Below are 21,513 nucleotides of genomic sequence, written 5' to 3' on the forward strand. Positions count from 1 at the left end.
ATATCTCATTTGGATGGAGAACATGAACCCAATAGGAACCCCAATGTGCTGGAAGTTGGTACACAGCAGCAATTAACATATTTTGCTTTCTGATTTTTGCCAACTTAAAAAAAAGTTTTGGATGTTGGGCAGGCTTGGAATTTATGCAGGGGCTATAAAAGTATTTGGGACTTGTACACAGAGGAATAAAACTCTGCAAGGAATGGGTCCAGACTTGGTGAATAACCACTTGAAAGGGGATATTAGGAATAAGCAAAGGGAGTGGAAGGAATGGAAAAAAGGATTAATCAAAGAAAACTACATCTTAGAAGTTAGGAAGTGTAGGCATAAAGGGAAAGGTGCCAGAAGGAAAGCTAAGGTAGATCTAGCAAAGGAAATTAAAACAAATAGCAAAATGTTCTTCAGGCATACATAGCAGGGGAGGAAGGAGAGGAGGGGGAGAGGTGGTGAAAGGGAGGGAGGCAGGACACAAATGAATGTATAATATGTAGTGGAAATGTACACAGAGGAAATGAATGCATGGAGACAGAAATTACCTCATGCAAGTGGAACAAATCATCAGGATCATAATGCAACCATGATTTGGGCTAAATGATCGTTACAGGCACCTTTCAGCTGGAATATTCTGATTTCTGCCTCAGACATCCAAGAGCACTTTCTATCTGGCTGTGGAACAGCATCCCTGCATGAGCAACACAACACACATTGAGAACAGGAAAAATTCTTCCAGATTTTAAAAAGAGGGAAAACGATTGAAGTCTGATCCAAATAAAATACAAGACTTTGGGATAAATTTAGCAAGAAAGAATAATAGCAGACATGATGTCAGAGAGAACTGGGCTAAAGGGGAACATGGATTTATTTACTGGAGGTGGACAGTGCTGGACTAACCTGGTGACTTTGGAAGGTTTTCATAGCAGATAAGAGCTGGTAGTTCTGTTCTGCCTGGTCATGAATAAATACAGGCTGGAAATGAGAGAATATGTTCAACCATCAGAGGAATTGGGTCCTGGTGTGTCCTCCCTGCAGCCATGGAAAGGGCAAACAACCACATCAGAATGTTGGGCTTGATCTGATAATAAAAAACCCAGATCATATTTTCCCCTCTAAGGCAGCAGACATCCCTAGATCCATCTCCTCAGTGTGTCCTGGCAATGCTCAGGGCTGTTGCCTGCCTGTGCCTAAGCCCACTGCCCCAGGTTTGGAGCCTGTGTCTTCCTCCGCCCTTTTATCTCTTTTTTCATGCCCGTTCCCTGCTGCTGCTCCCAGCGAGGCAGGAGACAGCAGTGCTGCCTGCACTGGCACATTCCTGCACCCACCTCCTCCCACAGCCAGGGCCTGGTGGGGAACTTTCCAGTTGCTACTGTGGCATTTGGATCTGGCTTCTGGTGGAAAAAACCACTCCATATTCAGAAGAACATTCTATTTCGAGGTGAATAGATAAGCATCCTCTTTTTTTTTTTTTTTTTTTTTTTTTTAATGGCAAGTTAATCAGAGACATATTTCAAACTCCAGCTTTTAAACTGCAAACTCCTTTGCTTGTGCTTAAAAACTCCTTCACTGTGCTCCTGTCCCTGTATCACTGTTTGGGTGCCCAGGCCATGTGAAGGGCAAGCAGACCTCATGCTCCAGTGACCAGATGAAGGTCAATCCCCACGATGTTTTATCTTGTGTAATTGAGTAGATACACAGAGGAGGTGAAATATTGCACTCTTTTGAAGCCTGACCAATCAGCTTGTGCCAAATTCAGGATTAATGGACCATGAAGTGCATTTTGCCCTGAAAAATCCCACCATCCTTTTGCAGATGGAACACTTCTCTGCCAGAGAAGTTCTGCAGGAAAGTTTCTGGAAAAAAAAACCAGCCAAGTGTCTGGGTTACCCCTGTCATTGCTGGAGGTGCATTCTCTGCACAGGGATTGATCCTGGGAAATTTGATCATGTTCTTGCCTTTATCTTGCTGCAGAAGGATTTCAGGTTTTAGGGCTGTCAAACTCTCAGTTTCCTGAGCAGGTCAGTCACTGAGCCAGGTTTGTCTGTGCAGGGAACTGGAGCTTGCCGAGGTTTGCAGTGGGTGTGATTCTGACAGCATCTCTGTAGATGGTGCTGCAGGGCAGGGAGATGGGAGCAAGAACTGCCTGTGCTGATTTTAAAACTCAGTCCCTTCGTTTCTCAACCAGCTCTTGGTATTCCAGCTTCCTAACAAGAAAATGAGACATAGTTACCCATAATATCTTCATTTTGATGAGCTATAATCTGAATGCACCCATTGGAAGCATAAACAGAGGAGAACTGTTATTTTCTCTGGGTTCAAACAGCTGACATTCTGTAACTCTGCCTGGAAAACTGCTGTTGAACAAACTGGCTTTTCATATTGATCTAAATGTACCAGCACTTTAACAGCAGATTGTGGAATCTAGGGAATTCCAGAAAAACATCTGAAAAAGAATAATAATGTGGTCATGCAGAGACACTAAATAATGGATGTTTAATAAAGAGAAAGAAATTCACATCTCTAAGGGGGCTCTGTCCTTTTCTGCTCAACATCAAGTGTTGCCTTGAGTTCAGCTGCTCTTCTGCACACTGAAAAATGGAAGAATGGATCCTGCAAATGTGTCTGTACTCCTCCCCTGCTACTGAAATGCAATCAATCCAGGTGGAATCAGGTCTTACTTAGAGCTGGGCAGGCAGTGAAGACTGATGTGTCTGCTTGGAGGGTTGGGAGGAATTTTTTAATCAAAATTCAGCTGCATGAATTTGGTGTTTACAGGCAGACATACTTCACATACATAATTACACAGGCAACCTTGTTCAAAGGCAGATGTGAGAGGCACAGCCTGTGAGTTTGTACCCCAGTCTTGTGACAGACTAATAATGCCTGTGGTACTTAAACAATGGAACAACTCTGTCATCTAATATTGTGCAAAATTCCTTCCCTCAGCTGGGCACTATATTAAATCTTCTGTGTCACCACAGTGTAGGTCACCTCTGCAGCAAAGATAAAAGGTTGCTCATTGTAGACATTTATATCTCTCCTTACCCTAATTCTCTCTCCAGCAGTCATGTGAGGATATTCTGGTTTAAACTGAGCTATCAAATATAAAAGTGTGTTAGTGGTCTCTTCCTTGTAAGGTGTATATAATTTTAGATCCAGGTGGGACTCCTAGCATCATGGATGTGGTTTTCAGCTGAGCAAAAGTTATGGGGCTGGAGGTGTGGCAGTAATTAGATGTTGATGTGCAGAGGTAGTGTGAATTCAAGATGTTCTGTCCCCTAAATGTTTGCTGCTGACCATAGTGAGGATGTTACCCTGCAATTTATCTGCCACAGTGCACTCTGTGAGTGCCTCCCTCGTGCTGCAGTGCAAGTCAGTCAGTTCAGTCACTGACAGAGCAGCTTTCCCTGACAGGTCAAAGCACCACAGACAACACAGCAGACACTCAAGGGTCAAACAGTTCCCTGCCTGCAGTAAGAGAAGAGAAATGTGCTAAATGTGCTGTTTGCATCCTGGGGCAGACTCCCACAGTACTTCCAGTACATCCAAACATGAACAAAATGTAGTCAAAATAAGTAGACAAGAGAAATATTATTATTCCCCTTTTAGGGATGAGGCGCCAAGGCATGAGGAGATTCAGTGAGCAGCTCTCTGCAGATATGTGTAATGCAGGAGCTGGCAATAAAACACAGGATTCATCGTTACTGCCATTTTACAGATGGAAAAACTAAGTCACAGGACAGCAGTGCCTTGCTCAAGGTCGTGCAGGGTATTTGTAGCAAATCCAGAACCTGAATCTGGAGCTGCTGAATCCTGGTCAGCATTTTTCCTAAGGGAATCATGGATAAAGAGATTAATGTCAATAATTTCCCTCAAAGCAGCAGAATTTCAGTAGGAGAAGAAAGACTGTTCCAGGAAAATATGCCTCTTCTTGTGTTAGAAAAAGAAGCTTAGACTCTAACTCATACCTATGTTCTTGTTATCCTAATTAGTGGCAATGTTCCACTTCCAGAAGGTTTTATCTCTTTAAATGAGGTGGGTTTTTTTTCAACTAATAAAATTAGAGAAGGCAATTCAGAAAGATGTATTACAGCAGATCATGGTCTGACATTCATTCCAGCAATAACAACTCTTATCAAAGAAAGATCTTTTCCATAAATGTAGGAAACAAGTCAGGCTAATAAAGACATGAATAGGTTTGTGCACATTACAATGGAAAAATAATCAATGAAACAGCGAAAAAATCGAGTCAGAAAGTCTGCCTAATGAGTGTTATCTTGCACAGAAGTAGTCTGGTTCTGCTTTATAATGAGAGCATGTAGCCATAAATCATCTGAAAAGAGGGAATTTCAATGCCAGTTGGGAGCAGCAGAGGGCACGTAAGAGTGGGGTCCTGCTTAACAAATCTTCACTTTTTTTGGCCTAGATCTTCCTGTAGGGTGAAAAACTGTACATACTGATTTTCTTAATAAACTGGCGCCCAGTTATTACCAAGTGAGTGTCCTGTGGTGAAGAAATGTCAGATTTCCAGGCTGGTTTTCTGTCACTTAGAAGCACTGCCTGCAGCTGCTGTGTCATGCCAAGACTCTGCTGTTCATGGTGTTTATTGCTGTTCTCAGGGGTGCTTGGAAATAGGAAATGATAGAACCTGAGATAAGCACAGAGGTGATGTAAGAGATAATGTGCAAGGAAGGAAACTGGACCAAGCAAAAAAAGTTTATTAGAGCAAGGGGAGCAGGGCAGGGAGGGGGGCAAGAGCAGCTGCTGAGAATGGCCATGGGGAGAGGATGAAATCCCCTTTCTGCCATAAGTAGCATCACAGTGGGGAAAAAGACCAAAAACCCAGAGCAGACCATACATCTGAAATCAAAACAGAGGGATTGCAAGGAACATCAGAACAGCAGGTCCAAGAAATTAATGTTTTTATGTCTTTCTCTTTTCTTCCTGTTGCCCAGATAAAAGAATTAAAGTGTCTCCACTATCTGAGAACTTCCACTCCCCAGAGCCTCTTGAGAATACATCCTATTGTCTCCAGGTTGAAGAAACTGAGGCAAGGGATTGTGATGCTGATTTGACAACATCCTGGTTTCACCTGGAGGAAGGTTATTTTTTTCTGCCTAGTAGCTGCTACAGATTTGGGATGAGAATAATGTTAATGTTTTAGTTGTTGCTGAGCAGGGGCTAAGGGCTTTTCATCCTTTCATGCTGCCCTGCCAGCAAGGAGGCTGGAGGGGGCACAAGAAGCTGGGAGGGGACACAGCCAGGCCAGCTGATCCCACAGACCAAAGGGATATTCCAGACCCTGTGGCAGCATGCTGGACAAAAAAAATGGAGAGAGTTAGCTGGGGGTGGTGAGTGCTGCTTGGGGGCTGACTGGACATTGCTCAGCGAGTGGCAATTGCTCTGTGCATCACTTGTTTTGTGTATCCTTTTGTCTTTATTATTTTCCTTCCTTTTCTGTCCTAGTAAACTGTCTTTGTCTCAACCCATGGGTTTTGCCTTTTTTCCAATCATCTTCCCCATCCCACCATGGGGGATTGAGTGAGGGCTGGGTGGTGCTTTGCTGCCTGCTGGATTGAAACACAACAATTGGTTTTTCTCCAAGCTACCCTCGTTCTATCCCTCTGGAGTCGTGGATGCCTGATCTTGGATGGCTCATGCAGCCCAGACTCCTCTGCTCACCTCCCACTGATGTCCCCACACCTGGCTTTGGGCCAGGACCCCTCAGCTGCTGTCTGTGGCTCCAGCTGCTCTGCAGTGACAGTGAATGCCCCCTTCAATGACCCTGCTCTGAGCTCCCCAGCCATCCCCACTGCTCAGAGAGGACCAGGATGTGAGTGATGTCAGGATGTGGGTGATGGCAGCAGTGGGCAGAGTGGGCAGAGGGTTATTTTGGGTTATTTTGACCCCACAGCTCCTTGCTGCTGTGTTTAGGCTGTTCTAGGTGGCTCTGTGCTCTTCAGGGTGTGTGCCCCATCTCTGTGCTGTGCTGCCCTTGTTGTATCCCTGCTGGGAAAGGTGGTCCAAGGCATGTTGGCCTTGCTTTTCAGAGGTGGCCACATCTTCCCATGCTTGGAGTACACCCACCATTGCCCACAGAGGGCTCAGGGCTCTCAAAACCCTGAGCTGAGTTGCAGGAAAAAACCAAACACCCGTGGCTGAATTGTTGCTCCCAAGGGAGGGCTGGATCCAGTCTGTGCCAGTTCCTCTGACACAGCCACCTAATTTTCCTTGCATGGGAATGTTCACCTTGGCTTCTCTCCACTGTGTCCCTCTTAAAACCCATAGAAGAGGCTGTCAGAATCACTCAGCAGCAGGAAACATTGGGCACAAGGACTGTGGAATCTGGGATCTGCCTGAATCTGCTGTTCTTGGTGCCTCATTGTCCCAGCTCCCAGCAGTGGCTTTCCCCACCACTGAGAGCATGTGAGAGCCCAGGAGCTGTTCCATAGCAGGGGCCAAGGAAAAGGTCCCAGTGCTGCCCTCACTTCCCTGCAGCAGAGCTGTGGAAGGTGTTGGGCTGGGAGAAGTTAGCAAGACATAATTTGGCTCTGCATATTTTCTTGAGGTATTCTGTCTAAGTAGGCTCAGCAGCTTTGCCTATCCCCATCTCAGTTTCCTGACCAAAGATGAGGTGCGAGGAACTGAACCACATTCCCTGGGAAGAGCTGATAGAGCCTCCCCCGCTTCTCCCCCTCCTCTGGTGCTTCAAACCAAAACAGCTGGAAACTTCTTGTGGCTGGAGATGTGCTGAGTGGCCTGGCTGGAGTTCAGGGAGAGGTAAAGCAATCCCACCCACCAGTAGCAAGGGCTCTGTGCCACCACCAGTCCTTGCGTGCCCTAAACCCTGGCTTCCTGCTAATGGCTATCTCCAGAAATACCAGCAGCCCTGCAAGAGAAGGGACTCACATCGCTGGGCTGTGTTTTATCCTGTGAAATATGAGGTGTGACACAACACACTGGCATGAGGCGAAGCAGTTGTGTGCTGATGTGGTGACACACTTGAGGCAAAACTGGAAAATTTGATCCCTTCCTGCCCACGGTCTCCCAGGCTCTGTGGTGAGGCCTGACTGGGTTTGCTGGGGATGTCGAGGGAAAACGGGACCTGGGGCCAGCCCCAGCTGCAGTTCATGAACTCAGGCCTGTCAGGCTGGCAAGTGCCCACCAGGCTGAGGGGTTTGCTGGGCTTGGGCCCTGCCCCAGCTGGGTGAGCCAGGCTGAGCACAGCCCAGCCCAGCCAGGTTTGTCCCTGCCGGAGCTCCAGGGAGCTGAAGAACGCTGAGCTGGGCTTGGCACTGTTCTATCAGAGACAGCTTTGGCCAGTTGTTATTCTGGCTCCAGATCCAGCTCAGAAGGTCTCCCTGCTGCACCAGTCACCCTGTTCTCCTCCCTGTGGGACCAGGATTCATTCCTGTTGAATTTAAGACAACAGAGCTGCTGAAGAGCAGCAGAGCAACAGTTGAGTTTGATTCTCCTGAGCAGTCTGAGAGTGACAGGGACCCCTGAACACATTTCTGTGCTCTCTGCATTTGCTTTTTCATCCTTCTCTTCCTCATTTCTATTTCTGGATAACTTTTCTCCCATGTTAAGCATGATGGCAGCTGTGTTACAGAGATCAAACCCCTGGACAAGGAGAATTTGCCCTCTCCTGCAGCATAGTTGTTAGTGTCTTCCTGTTTCCCTGGCTCAGGGATAGAATGATGCTGTCCATTAATGATCATGAAACCATATCACAAAACAGTATCAAAACTGTGGTCAGTGCAGTTGTAGAACCAGAACTGAATATCTAATCTTCATGAGGTCTGACAGCAGAGCAAACACAGGTGGGTGACAGCAGGCACAAAATGCTGGGGGATGACAGGAGGGATCTCCTCAGTGAGGTGCCTCCTGTAGCTCCAAGCAGTCCTGCAGATCCATCTCCCTACAAGTGCCACTCCTGAGAGTGTTCCATGCAATTATCTTGGGGTTCCCATGTGGATTTTGTAAAACCAATGTCAAAACCAGCCCAACAAAGCCACACAACAGATGCTAATTTCTGTCAGCTCTAGCACAGCACTTGCACAGGGAAATGAGGACCAGCAGTGCTCCTTTGGGTGAATGTGTACATACACACTCATCCAGAAGGGTTTCTGGCTTTTTATGTAATACAAGTGTCTTGAAACAGATCTGTTTGCTCAGAAGAGCAAAGGATTAATGAATAATGTGCAATTAAAGCCTGTACAGGAGGCAGCAAGTAAGAACAGCTCCAGCTTTGCTCCCTTCCCAGGATTTGTTTCATGTGCACATTGAGGAGCTCTTGTTTAAACTAATACCTCTCTTTCTGTTCTTTGGGACAGATTTCTGGTGTTGACTGCAGAGAGGAGAGGAGCAAACCCCAGGATGTTTGGAGCCTGTTTTTCCAGGTTGGGTTATTGCCCAAATGGTGAGCACATGGATGTGGACTTTGTTTCTGTTTTGCTGTTGGCAAACCTGGGCACAGGGTTTTCCATGCACAGAGCAATGGAGAAGCAAACCTTTGGCTGAGAGTGACACGAATAACACTTGAGTCTGAACCCTCACCAGCAGATCAAGACCTCCATATCACTAGAAAAATGTGCTGAAGTATTCACTGCACATACTGTTCTCCCTCAAAGGAACAGAAGTGTGCACATCATTAAAAGGAAATATTTTATGCTGATCATTCCCACATGCCTGCTCTGTATCTATCTGGGTTCTTAAGCAGCACCCATTCTGCACATAATGTCATGCATTTACATCTCACAAAGAAGATCAGACCACCTCAGGCTAAGGAATTGTGTTCTGGGTCCTGATAAAACCATTTTATGGAGATGAATAACTTGTGTGGTTTCATGCTTCCTTTCCCTGAAATGCCATTAGATGAACATCAAGTGCTTTTGTATTTATTTGAGGGAATTTCCTTTTAGACTTTGCAGGCAGAGAAAAAAAATGGGCACTGGAAGGAGCTGGGGCTGAGTTATGCCTGTGAGTGGCAGTGCCTCAGCGAGAGCCCAGGAGCTCGGCTTGCTGCCTCATTTATATCCATCAGAGGTGCCCTGAGCTGCAGACTGGGATAAGTTACCTTGTCTGAAGGACTGAAATACCACATCAAAGCACCATGTGGATCAAAGGTGAAAGCAACAGGCATTCCCATCTGGCTCATCTTTCAGACCTTCCTCTCTCTTTGGTTTCCACTTTGGATCTGATAATGTGGCTGAGCGCAGCCTTTCATGCGCCTCCGTTCCTCGGGGCACGGCTGGGATGGAGCGTGGATTTCCTTGTCAGCAGGCTCTGTGGGGCTTGGGGTTTGCAGGGCTTAGCTCTAAGGCATCACTGATGGGAAAGATCCATCATTTTCAACAAGGCAGAGAAGACTGATGGAGTCAGAGCAGCAGAGCAGAGCTCTCCTGCCCCGGCTGCACAGTGGGGTGCAGACCCACAGAGAGCAGCTCAAGAGTGAAGCACCAAAATTCATCTGCAGCATGTGCCCTCCCAGGGAATCAACCCTGTCATTCAAGACTTCATATGAAGAGTCACTAAAGCATCCTTGAGCCTTGGAGGGGACACACACAGGGTAAAACTGAGAAGGCCATGTCCACTGATACACAGGTCCCAGTGGCACTTGGAAGCACCCTGAAAATTTTTATGCTAAATGAAGTAAATGTAGAAGTAAATGGCTTCAGAAACTCAGAAAACAGCCTTTCACCCCACTGCAGTGTGATTTCTGCCACAGGAGGCAGATGAAGCTGTGTTGCTCAGTCCCTATGAAAATCTGGATGTTAATTCTTCCGTACTGTAGGCTTATCCTGCAGTATTTCTTGTCAGTGGGAATCAGAGTCAGCACAGCATGAAGGAGAGGCCTCATGACCTGAAAAAAATCTTGATTCTGACATTTTCCATCATTCAGACCCTTTCACTCATGTCACCAAACTCTTAGTGAGTCCCTAGTGGCTGTCTCTGGGTGGAAGTCTCTCTTTGATAGATGTTCTCAGCTGTGGATTCCTGCTGCACTTTGGTGTCAGAATCAATAGATGTGCTTAAGTGGGATTTGTGGAGATGCCTCCTGGATTCAGAGCTCAGTGCTACTGTGTAGGGCCTCAGCAAGCAGCTTTTGAATTCTAGACCCTCCAATATCTGTGGGTTCATGTAAAATGAAATATCACATTATGTTCAAGCTGAGCTGGATTCCTACATGTCAGGGTTGATCCCCAAGGTTTATAAAGCTGTTCAGACTGGCAGCAAGATGAACAAGGCAATTGTATGGTTCTTTCCCCTGCTCCAATCTGCAAAAGGAAAACATAGTGACTCACCAGCCAGAGAAGTTGTACTTTCTTCAGCAGGAAGCTTTGCAGATTCTCTGCTCCCAGATCTCGTTACACTCTTCCATCCCACCACTCTGGAAAAACTCCCACGGAAAGACAGGCAGATATTTTAATCAAGAAATGGCCCTTATTTCCATTAGCAACAGCTGTTTTCCTTTTAATTCAATTCTCCATTCTGCAGTCTGTTTATGAAAGCTGCCATTAATTACGTTTTTCATCAGTCAATGTTCAGAGATGGCTAATGGCCCAGCACACCTAATTAGTCCTTCATGTATGATAATGTTTCATCAAGTCTATAGTTATGTGCAGGGCAGATATCCGCTGTGCAGTGGGGTGGGAGTGGGGCTGCCCGGGCTGGGACGGATCCGGTTACAGCCGTTCCTGCTGCTGCCAGCGCGGGGAGCTGGGGCTGTGACAGCAGCGACTGCCAGCAGTGGCTTCCAATGTCACTGCGAGCATGCCAGCATCGGGGTGAAGAATTCAAACTGCCTTTGGAAGCTCTTTGAAGGCAGGGAGTGCAGAGATTGAAATTACAGCTACCTTGGGGTTTTTTCCTAGTGATGCACTCGATAAGTGATGGCTAAATTCACTGTGTTAGAGTGACTTCCTTGAGCTTTTTCTGTGCAGAAGCCTTCTGGTCATCCTTGCCTAGGATTCCCAGTTGATCCATCCCTCTCAAGCCACAAAGCTGGCTCCTTGTGACGCCTTCTTTAATGTCACTGTGGCACAAGTTACCACTGGCTTTAGGCAGGTCTTTGGTTAGGTATAACCAAAGGTTTGACACAACTGTCCAGAAACTATGAGCATGAAAACAACTCATCTTTGTTCAACAAGATGCAGGAGTAGGTTGAATGAATTCTTCACATACCTTAACACTGGAGCTGGAGTCTGAACATCACACTCAGCTGGAACTTTGCCTTTATTTTGAAGGTGTTTGCAGCTGCAAAGAATAGCAGTAGTTATTGGCAGGTAGCCTCAGGTAAGAAACATTTCAAATCCTGTGGTACAGAGATCGTTTTTGAAAACGATCCCCACCTGTCACAATCGTGTATTGCATTCCCATCAGTGTGTGTGCAGAGCTGTCTCTGTTCCCTCGCCCAGGCTGTCACCTGCAGAGTTCAGGGCATTGTAGAAAATTGCACAAACTGAGTAGGGACATGTTTTGTTTATCTTGGTAGGAAGGTGGCAAACGACCAGAGCAGGATTTGCAGTCCTGTGTTGCATAAGGCAGTCACTCACCTTCAGCCCTTCCTATGCCTGAGGCACTCTGGACCCACGATCCCTCTTTGCTCTCTTCATTTGCCTTTGCTGTGAGCCCCACAGGAGGCTGCAGGAAAGTCAAACTGATGCAGCAGCATTTGCTGTTTGTAATAATAACAGTGTTCAGCAGTGAGACCACCTCACTGTGTCTGAGTAATGAGAGATGCTCTAGAATTCTACCTGATGCTGCAGGTACTTCTCTGTCCTGTAGAATCACATCAGGCTGAAGCAGAGCTTCTCTGGTGAGTGCTCAATTGGCCAGTTTCTGACTGTGTGACCTCACTAAATTAAAGCCTTTTGACTGTTAGAGGAATGAATCTGCCATGCTGCTAAACAGACAGAAGCTTTTTCACGAGACATCTGCTCCCAAAGCAAATGAAATCTGCTTTGATTTTCATGGCCTGTCGAGGGATGAGAGCAGCACTGCAAGGAAGCATACAGGATTGGCTCAGAAACAGTTTAAAGGAGGATACAAGAGCAGGCCAGGGGCTGGCATTTGAGAGGAGAAAGAGAAAATGCAAGTGACCTGTTAAAGAATATGTCCTACTCACAAAGCCTCCAGGTCTCATGCTGCAAAGGGGTATAATTGAAGGGTTTAGACACAGAATAACTCTGCATTTAGCATTACTCTGACCTAACAGGTTTTTTTGGCAGGGGAAGGAAGGCAAGTGTCCTACTCCTGTTCTTTGTTTGGTCACCTCTTTGCTGGCTGTTTGATCACCTCAACTCTGAGCTCTCCTCTGAAATGTCTCAGCTGGAAAGTGCTGGATTTATGGAGCTCTTGCAATGGTGATATAAGGAATGTTCTTGCAGGGTGTTATGGTCCTGCTGTCAAGTCCTTCACTGGAATCCCAGAGTAACTCCAGTGCAGCTGATGGGTTACTGTCGTGTAAGTGAAGGCAGCATTCATCTCCTGGACATCACCTTTTGGCCTCTTCTGTTGGCAAATGAACCTGATGTAATATTGCAAAAACACATCCTTTGAGTGAAAGTGATAAGAAAGACAAATGTTTGACTTTAGCCAGGGAATTTAAAACTCAGAGTCCTTTGAAGATTGCTGAGTTCTGCGCTGTGTTAGTCGTCCATATCTATCTAAGAAAACACTCATTTCATCACAACTGGTGACATAAATTCAGACTTGTGAGCAAATGGCTAGGTTGAGTTAAATCACCTCTCTATCTGCTAATGGCATTTTTGCTTTTGCTTCATGATGAAGGTTATCTCCCTGTTTGGAAATTATAACCTACAACTGTTAGACAGCATTATCTGCAGACTTGGGTGAGATAATTTGTATGAAAAATCCAGGGAATCTGGAGCTTATTGGCTTCCATTCACATGAAACTGAAACTCTTTGGGTCTCTGGTCGCCCTCACATATTCCTGCTGCTATACAGTGGGGAAGGAATAGCAGCTGGCAGATGATGGATAGCAAGGCTGCAGCCCAAACTAAGGTTAGCAGTGACATCACTGATAGAAAGGGAAGCAGCTTGAGCTGTTTATAAAACTCCAGTTGGGAAGTTTGCCCCAGACTGCATTAGCCTCTGTTCGCTGCCTACCCTGCTTTTCCCCACTCAAATTCCAAGCTCCTTCAAGGGAAACAAACATCTGCAGAGACACAATGTTAATTGTTCTGCTTAGGGCTGCTGTTTACATTTTTGGTGCAAGCAAGTCAAAGCATGTCAAGGCTATCCTGATGGCTAAAACAAGCCAGAAATTTTGTTCCGGCTGAAATAACACGGGGCTGGATTCTGATCTTTCCTACCAAACCTTTTGGGATTGGCCATGAGGGTGGAAATCAGAACCTGTACAAATCAGAGGGTGCAAAAAAAGTAGCAGAGAGGTAAGAGGGGGAATGTGCTGGAGCCACCAGGGAAACATCACAAGGTTAATGCAGTTTTCCATTATCTGAAAACAGGGGGATTACTCTGCATTTGTAAGCTTAAAATTGCCAGCTTCCCCGGGTTCTGCTCCCGTCACAGTCCAGCCTAATGGCTCCTTATCAGGGATGATGAATCGCTCTTGAGCCTACACTTTGGTCCCTAATTTCCACTTTCCTTGCATCTGCTTTAAGTCCTTTTTAATTTTAACACGTACAGCAGCCGCTGAGCCAAGCATGGCCCTGGTGCTCACAGTCATCCTGGTAATTACCGTGCTCACCAGGTCCCTTTAGGATGCAATTTCAATGGGGTGTGACTTTCACAATATTTTTTTTCTTGTTGTTGCTCGAGCCACTCCAGGAAGGAACTGTTAAACACGAGTCTCAGCAGGATCCATCATGACTGAGGACAGAACAGAATGTAATGAAACAGGGTGAATACGTGTCTCACTGAGCAGGATATGTTCTCTTATTTATATGGTTGATAAAGCTTTGGCTGAGGTTCAAAAAGGTGTTCAGCTTTCATCTCTCTGTCTTCCTTCCTCCACTCCCCTAAATATTAATGCTGCGCTCATACCGCCCGTATTAGCGGCTACTTTAATTGTTTACAGTTTTTTTTAATAAAGGCTCTGACCTTTAGCCTGTGCAGTTGCACAGGCCCCTCTCTGTGCTCACGCCTGTGCTCCCTCCATCGCTGCTGTCCTTGCCTTCCCCGCGGCCCGGCGGGCTCTCTCGAGGTGCTGCAGGGAACAGAGACCCCAAATCACCAGAGCTCTGGAAGCAGTGTCCTTGCTGGGGACAGGGAGGGACCCTGGAGGCACTGCAGGAGCTCTGGGAGCAGGGTCCTTGCTGGGGACAGGGAGGGACCCTGGTGGCACTGCAGGAGCTCTGGGAGCAGGGTCCTTGCTGGGGACAGGGAGGGACCCTGGTGGCACTGCAGGAGCTCTGGGAGCAGGGTCCTTGCTGGGGACAGGGAGGGACCACGGTGTCTCCTCTCGGGCTGTGACCCCACTGGCACTGGGCAGTGGCAGTGGCATGTTGATGTCCCCTGTGCCAGGGCGTTTGGCACCCTGGGCTTGTTTGAAATCATGCTGTGATCCTCTCCTTTGGGCCTGGGGAATGTGACGAGGCTGTGTGGGAAGCTGAGGCTGTGCGGGAAGTGTGTGCCAGTGCTGGGAACTGAAGTCACATCTCCTGAGTCCCACCTGGTCCATTAACCATAAACCATTTCCCTCAGTAAGTGAGTACAAGAACAGCTTCTTTGACATTATTTAAATGCTGGGAGAGCAGGGCCAGCTCTGGGAGGGTGTAATGTGGCAAACAAAGGGCAGCAGGATTGTGAAATGCCAGCTGACAGTGGGAGGAAGGTTCTGTGGGATCAGGATGTGCCTGTTGAACCCCAAGCTCCTCAGTAAGCACCGTTTAACAGCTGGGTTCCCAGATCAGCAGGGAACAGGGCATCCAGTGATTGTCTATCCACAGGGATCTCTATGCCAGGACATAGCTCCTGCAAAGCTGACTGCTTCTTCCTGGCACCAATTGCTCCCTTCATGGGATCCCATGTCTTGAGACACATTTCACAAAAATTGCAGCAGCTGAGAGTAAATCAATCACACTGCTCTGCTTTGATCCTGTGCTCTGCTGTTTCTGTAGCAGCCAACATACAGATCGTGAAATTCTCCTTTATCACCTTTTTGGCTATGTTTGCAGTGTAAAATTATGGTACTTGAATTAGGGCCTGTGTTTATGAAAAGAGACAAGAATGATTGATATTTATGTGAGCATGAATTAAACCAGTATTTTTAATTCTATGGCAATTAATTAAATCAGGGCAGTGACAAATAAGAGCATAGACATCCAATTAGGGGCTGTTGCACAGGCATATGGAGAAAATAAAGAAATTTTTCTGATGTAATGTGATTTGGATCAGGCCCTCAAGAAGGAATAGACTTTCTGCTCCAAATAATTATTCATTCAATTGCTATCAGAACAGGAATTTACTACAGCGTCTCTGGCCAGCCTGTCCTCTCCATCTCAAGAGGCTTGGGTTCCTGTCCTCCCAGAAAAGACTGGCTATATACAAAAAGCTGTGAATGAAAAACTGTTACAACATCACTAATAGTTGGTAGCTGGGAAGGAGTTTGTAAGTGATGCAATTTACTGTTTATTTTCCCTCAGAGTTATGCACTTTTAGGGACACCCCCAACGTGTCCCTAAAAGCAGGGAGATGAGGTGGCTGATGATCTGACCCTGCTCTGCAAGGGACCAGGCAGCACAGAGAGTCTGTGAGCAGCCTCTGCTCCTGGTCCCACCACTCAGCTCAGGAGGCACTTGAATTAGGGATTATTGTGCTCTCCCTTCACTCATCTCACACCACGCAGAGGATGATCGGTTCCAGCAGCCGCTGCAGGGCAGGAGGGCAGCGATGCTGTTGGGGCTGGGCAGAGGTGGCTGAGCAGGGCCCCGGCAGCAGCGGGCCGGGGCTGGGCAGAGGTGGCTCCGAGGCCCCGCAGCAGAGGGCCGGGGCTGGGCAGAGGTGGCTCCGAGGCCCCGCAGCAGAGGGCCGGGGCTGGGCAGAGGTGGCTCGGAGGCCCCGGCAGCAGCGGGCCGGGGCTGGGCAGAGGTGGCTCCGAGGCCCCGCAGCAGAGGGCCGGGGCCGGAGCTCGGAGCGAGCGCAGCGCAGGGGCCCCGCGGGGGGACGGAGCGCGGCCGCCAGCGAGCCCTGGCACAGCCCCAGCTGTGGGCAGAGCTCCGCATCCCCGCCTGCCCCGGGCAGCCCATCAGCGCTGACTGTACCCGCAAAGTATTCAGGAAAATAAAAGGAAACCGTGCTTACGTTTGGGTTTTCATGGCTGGCTTTTTATGGATGGGTTTTTTACATCTCTCTTTCTTTTTCTTGGTCATGAAAGCAGTCGGGCTGCTCAGCAATCCAGATCTGAATTCCTTAACCTGGGAGGCATTTTGTGCAGTCTAACAGCCTAAGACCAAGTGAAGCATCATGCACCAGTGATCTTCATTTTCCAGGCTTGTAATTCTGTCTTTACTGGAATGAAGGACAAAGGCACTGAATAAGTAAAAGAAATAGGGGAGGGGGACAAATCCATATGGAATGGACGCATTGGCTGAAACATCCCATTTCCTGAAAAATTGATTTTGAGGTGTCTGTCAAAGCAATCCCTGTATTTCTTATGATTATTATATCACATGGCCTTGGTGTGGATTTTGGGTATTTTGGGAGGACCACCCAGAAGTGGGGCAGGTTTGGTTATTGGATTTACTAAACAGAACAAGAAGCACAGAGCTCCTGCCTGCTGTTCAAAAATAATATCGCAAGGGAAGCAAACCACAGGGAGACCACAGGGAGGTGAAGCCCATTTTCCACTTGCTGAGGGAGCTGCCTTTGCTTGCTGCAGAATGCAGTCTCCATATGCTGGGAATGATTCCCAAAAGTACTCCATCCCTGCCGACTCTGCTTCCTTTCAGAAGCTGCATCCACTGGGATGTAGGGTGAGGAAGTGGCTCTGAACAGGATACTCTGGGGTGTTTTCTCTGTGCAGTGAGGTGGAGAGAACAGCCTGTAAGAGAAAACACCAAATGGTGTTGGAGTAGAACAGAGAAAGCCTGTTTCTCCCTGTCAGTGGTTCTCAAGTTATGGATCCTGGACCACCCTATGGCCAGAGAGAGCTTTCTGGGCACAGCACACAGCAAAAGGGCTGCTGCTGTGCCAGACATGCCTCAGGGCTCACTTGGCTCCTGCTCCCTTCTTGCCTCAGCCAGTGGGATGGGGAAGAGAAAGACAATGTGCTGATGGAGAGAAGGGAAAGAATTTTCTTCTCCCTAGGAAGCCATTGAAATGGAACTGTAGTGGCTAAGCTGTGGCACACAGGTGGATGAGCTGTGTTGGTGGAACAAACCCCAAGGGATCTGGAGGATCTGCTGACTGTGTCGTGTTTCAAGGTTTCACCATTACTTAAGGCATCAGCTGAATTAAATCATGCATGGACTGATAGAGGTGCAATGCTGCCACAGCTCTGCTGCACAGTATGGCTCAGGGGCAGGAGCCAAAGCTGAGACCAACAAGCCAGAATATGCCAGAATCTGTGGGCACAAGTGCAGTGATTCTTGCCTACACCAAGTCACAACAGGTTGTGCAGGATCAGCATTGTTAGGGGCTGGTATGGATGGGAAGGAAAGAGACAATGCAGATCTTTAGCTCTCTGTGCATTGACTAAGTGTCAACTCTTTTCGGGTTCTCAGAAGTTAAAGGGTTAATGAGAAAAGCTCCCTCCCCTGACCTCTCTCCCCCAATGCTCTTGTTGATTTCTCCTCCTCCTAGGCATGATTTTTGTTTGGGAATGAAATGTGCTTACTCATTCATATGCATTTATTCCATGGACACGGTGTTTGGGTACATCATCCATCAGTGCAAATGTCACACTGTGCAAAGGCCCTGGGTCCAGAGTGACAGCCTGTGCTCTGGGGCAGCCCCCTCGCCAAGATTCTGCAGCTGGATGGTTTTAAACAGAACTCAGCTATGAAAAGATCCACCAAAAAAGAATCTGTGGTCACAAGTTGCTCTTGGGGAAGCTGCCAGCTCCTATGGGCCACAGAAGGGGTTGTGATCACAAGTGTTCCCAGCTGATCGGTTTTTGACTTCTCCTGCAATATGACTCATCACTGTCCTTCTGCTGGATTGATTTGAAGGGTGCTGGTGCTAACTCTGCTGCCGGGCTCAGGGCTGAGGATAAATGGCACAGAAACCTCATCACTGTCACTTCTGCTGCTGGCTGGAGCCCAGTTTGGAGAAGCAGCCTTTGGTGCACAGCACTGATGGCACACTTGCTTAGGCAGATTCATTTCTCAGTGTGCTACTTCTGCCTTTATTCTGCTGCACAGGCATCTGTGGTTTTCATTTTTTTTTTTACAATGATTTGGGGTTTTCATGGCAACAGCTGTGAAAGCCAATGGCACTCATACAAGTCAAACTTCAAGCAACACTCTGCAGAATACACAGAATACTCTATTTTAGTGCACCACATCATTCATTAGGAGAGACAGACTGGGCAGGTTTGGAAAATATGATCTCTAGTGTTCAATTTTTAAATAGGATTTTGAAATGGCCATTGAGATTCTCTGCAGTTTCTGCACATAGAGGAAAATACAGCTAGAAAAATTAGGTAATATATTGATTAATCTCAGAACTGAAATAAATTATTTGTATTAGTTACCAGCTGACTCTGTTTGTGATAGTTCTCCTGGCTACGATCTTATTAACTTAATGTGGTAATAACTGGAGGAAAGAGAGGGATTGATGGTGTAGGAACCCTGAAAATCTGAAGAGCTGCTAAATTTATCCCAGTAATTTTGTGCTTAGAGCAATCAGGATTTTCAATTTTCATCCATGTAATTTATAAAATGCAGGTATTGTGCATGACAGGAATAATTTCCTTAACTGGTGTGGTGAGACATTCCCACTTGAGAACCCCAGTGTGTCACCAGACAGTGTCACCAGTGATGGAGCTGCAGTGGTACAGGTGACAACATGATGGGCTCCCACATTTAAAGGCTCTGTGCTTTTATAAATAAAATGTGATCCTATAATTATTGATTTAGAAGCTTATTTTTCTCCAATCATGCTCCTTTTTTCCTTTTTTTTTTTTTTTTTTTTTTTTTTCAGGCTGTGTTCTTTTCCTTCTAAAAATTTTAACTGAACCTTTTCTGCTTACATTTTTTTTCACTTGAAATGTTGGGTGGGTGATTTCTAAAGGTAACCAAATGTCAACATTATATCTGCTTCAAGTGAAAATGCAATTAATACAAAAATCTGCAGATTTCTAATATATCTTTTTAAATATTAGAAACCCAGTATTTTCCTAAAATTGTATCGGATCCAACTCCCATTTTGGTTTTGGAAATGCTTTCAGTGAAAAGATTCTAACCAGCCTGATTTATTTTTAAAACAGCAATGATGTTTGCAGTAGGCTGTAATTATCTTTTGTTCCAAGATCTTTGATCACAGTGTGTTCACATCTAAATCTGAGTTGGGATCTAGATCTCTCTTCTTTATGCCTCAGGCTATAATTTGTGGGGCTTCTTTGGCAAAAGAATTTCTTTTATGAGATACACACACACCACAGCAGCACCACGTTTGCCCTGGCTGTGTGGGAGTATACAAACTTATAAAAAATGGACTGTGATGCCCTTTAGTGGGAAGGAAGAAGGGAGAGGGGAGAATTCCAGCCCTGGGATTTTGATAATGTTGGAAGCAGCATCAGGTGAGCAGCAGATATTTGAGGTTAATGACTGCCTTGTGGAAATCAGTGTGCTATGGAATTTGATTCTTGCATAAAAGAATAATATAGACATAAAACTGGGAATTCAGAGATAGGAGTGGTCTGAGAGCAGTGCTCAGGGCAGACTAGGGGGGATGGATGCCTCATGTATTTGTTTAACCCCACTGCAAAACCACTGAGGCTCTACAAGTTCTGGCTGAAAAATACGCAGAAATAATTGCAGAAATGGTCCAGTTGTTCAGCCGCTCTTTTGCAAGAGATTTCTGTGTCTGTAGGAGTATTCTCTCCTGTTTAGCTTTAATTTGAGTCCCTAAAATAGACAGCTCCTCTTGCCAGACTCCCACGGAGGGAGCTGGGGCTGCTGCACAGGCTGAGTCAGGAGGACAGAGCCGTGCCTGCCTGTGGATCCACAGCACCCACAGCGTGTTCTGAGCAGCCCCCATCCCTTCTGTGCAGCCCTCAGAAATGGAAATAAACCTCATCTCCTTTCCACTGGCAAAGCCATGAGATTCCCAGTGGAAACTGTCTATTTGAGGCAGCTGGGACTGGGATTGCTGGTCTCAGTACGAATCCCAGATTTCTCTGAAATGTTGGGTACATCTGTATTGCCCCACATCAGCTACAGAGTGTAATGTGAAAACCTTTATTTATGTATTCCCAAATTTGATTATAAGACTTCCATATGAAAACATACTTTTCCAAATAAATAACTTAAGCATGGCTAATATGTCTTTTCCTGATCACCATTATTGTGATAATGAATGATGAGAACAACTGTGTTCCTGAATTGCTAAATCTTGGGAAAATAAGGAAGCAAATTTTAGCTGCATGTGTATTTTCATGTTAAATCTGTATAATCAAGATTGCACAGCCTCAGAGCTTACCATCCTCTACCCGGCAAAATGATTTAATTTCTGCTGAAATCTTAAATCATTGTCTGTTTATAGAAAAATGCCAGATGACAGGAGCAGCGAGAGGTAAATGGGAGGATGCTGGATGCTATCAGTTTTGACTGAGAAGGCACAATAAATCTATTTCTAGCAAGAAGAGAACTGTGCTGCTGGTGAAATGCCATTATCCTGCCTCTTCCAATATGTTTTCACCTGATGGATCAGAGGAGAAAATATTGGTATTAGCACACAACAGATTTCCCCTCTGAGTGAAAGTGACTTTATATCAGAAACACGTGCTAAAGATGTCTTTTGCATTCCTGCTAATTTCTCAGATCCAGCCTTGGGCATATGCTCCTTATCTAATCTTGACTGCTGCATTAAACCAATGTCTGCTATTCTACTTTATCCTTTGTGTCATTGCAGACATGGTTTCTATTTTCTTAGCACTTCACCAAGGTAACATGTAACTGCTTGGAAAATGTTAACATCTGCGAAGGAGAAAAAGAACCAAAGGAAAGGAATTAATCAAAGCCTTGAGATTTATGGGCTAAATCCTTGGACTTTGGGCCAGGTAGTAGGTTTGTTTCTCTGCAGCTTATATGCAGATGCCTGAGCTACTTCTGGTGAGGTAAAAGGAGACTGATAAATCTGATTTGAAACCCTGAAGGCAGGGATTTCTGCCAAAGGTACAATGGATGGGTCACTTGGTGGGAAGGCAGAAAATGGTGGCACAGAAAAAAGTGGGAAAACCTCTGGAACATTCAAGGGCTAAAATCAAAATTGCTTTTTGATGTCATCTATGGTTTAGTCATCAAATCTTTGATAATTTTAGACAGGAGGAGTTGCTGTGTCACATAGAGAAATGTAGTTGGGCACTGG

This window comes from Melospiza melodia, chromosome 19, assembly GCF_035770615.1.
Source record: "Melospiza melodia melodia isolate bMelMel2 chromosome 19, bMelMel2.pri, whole genome shotgun sequence".
Lineage (NCBI taxonomy): Eukaryota > Metazoa > Chordata > Aves > Passeriformes > Passerellidae > Melospiza > Melospiza melodia.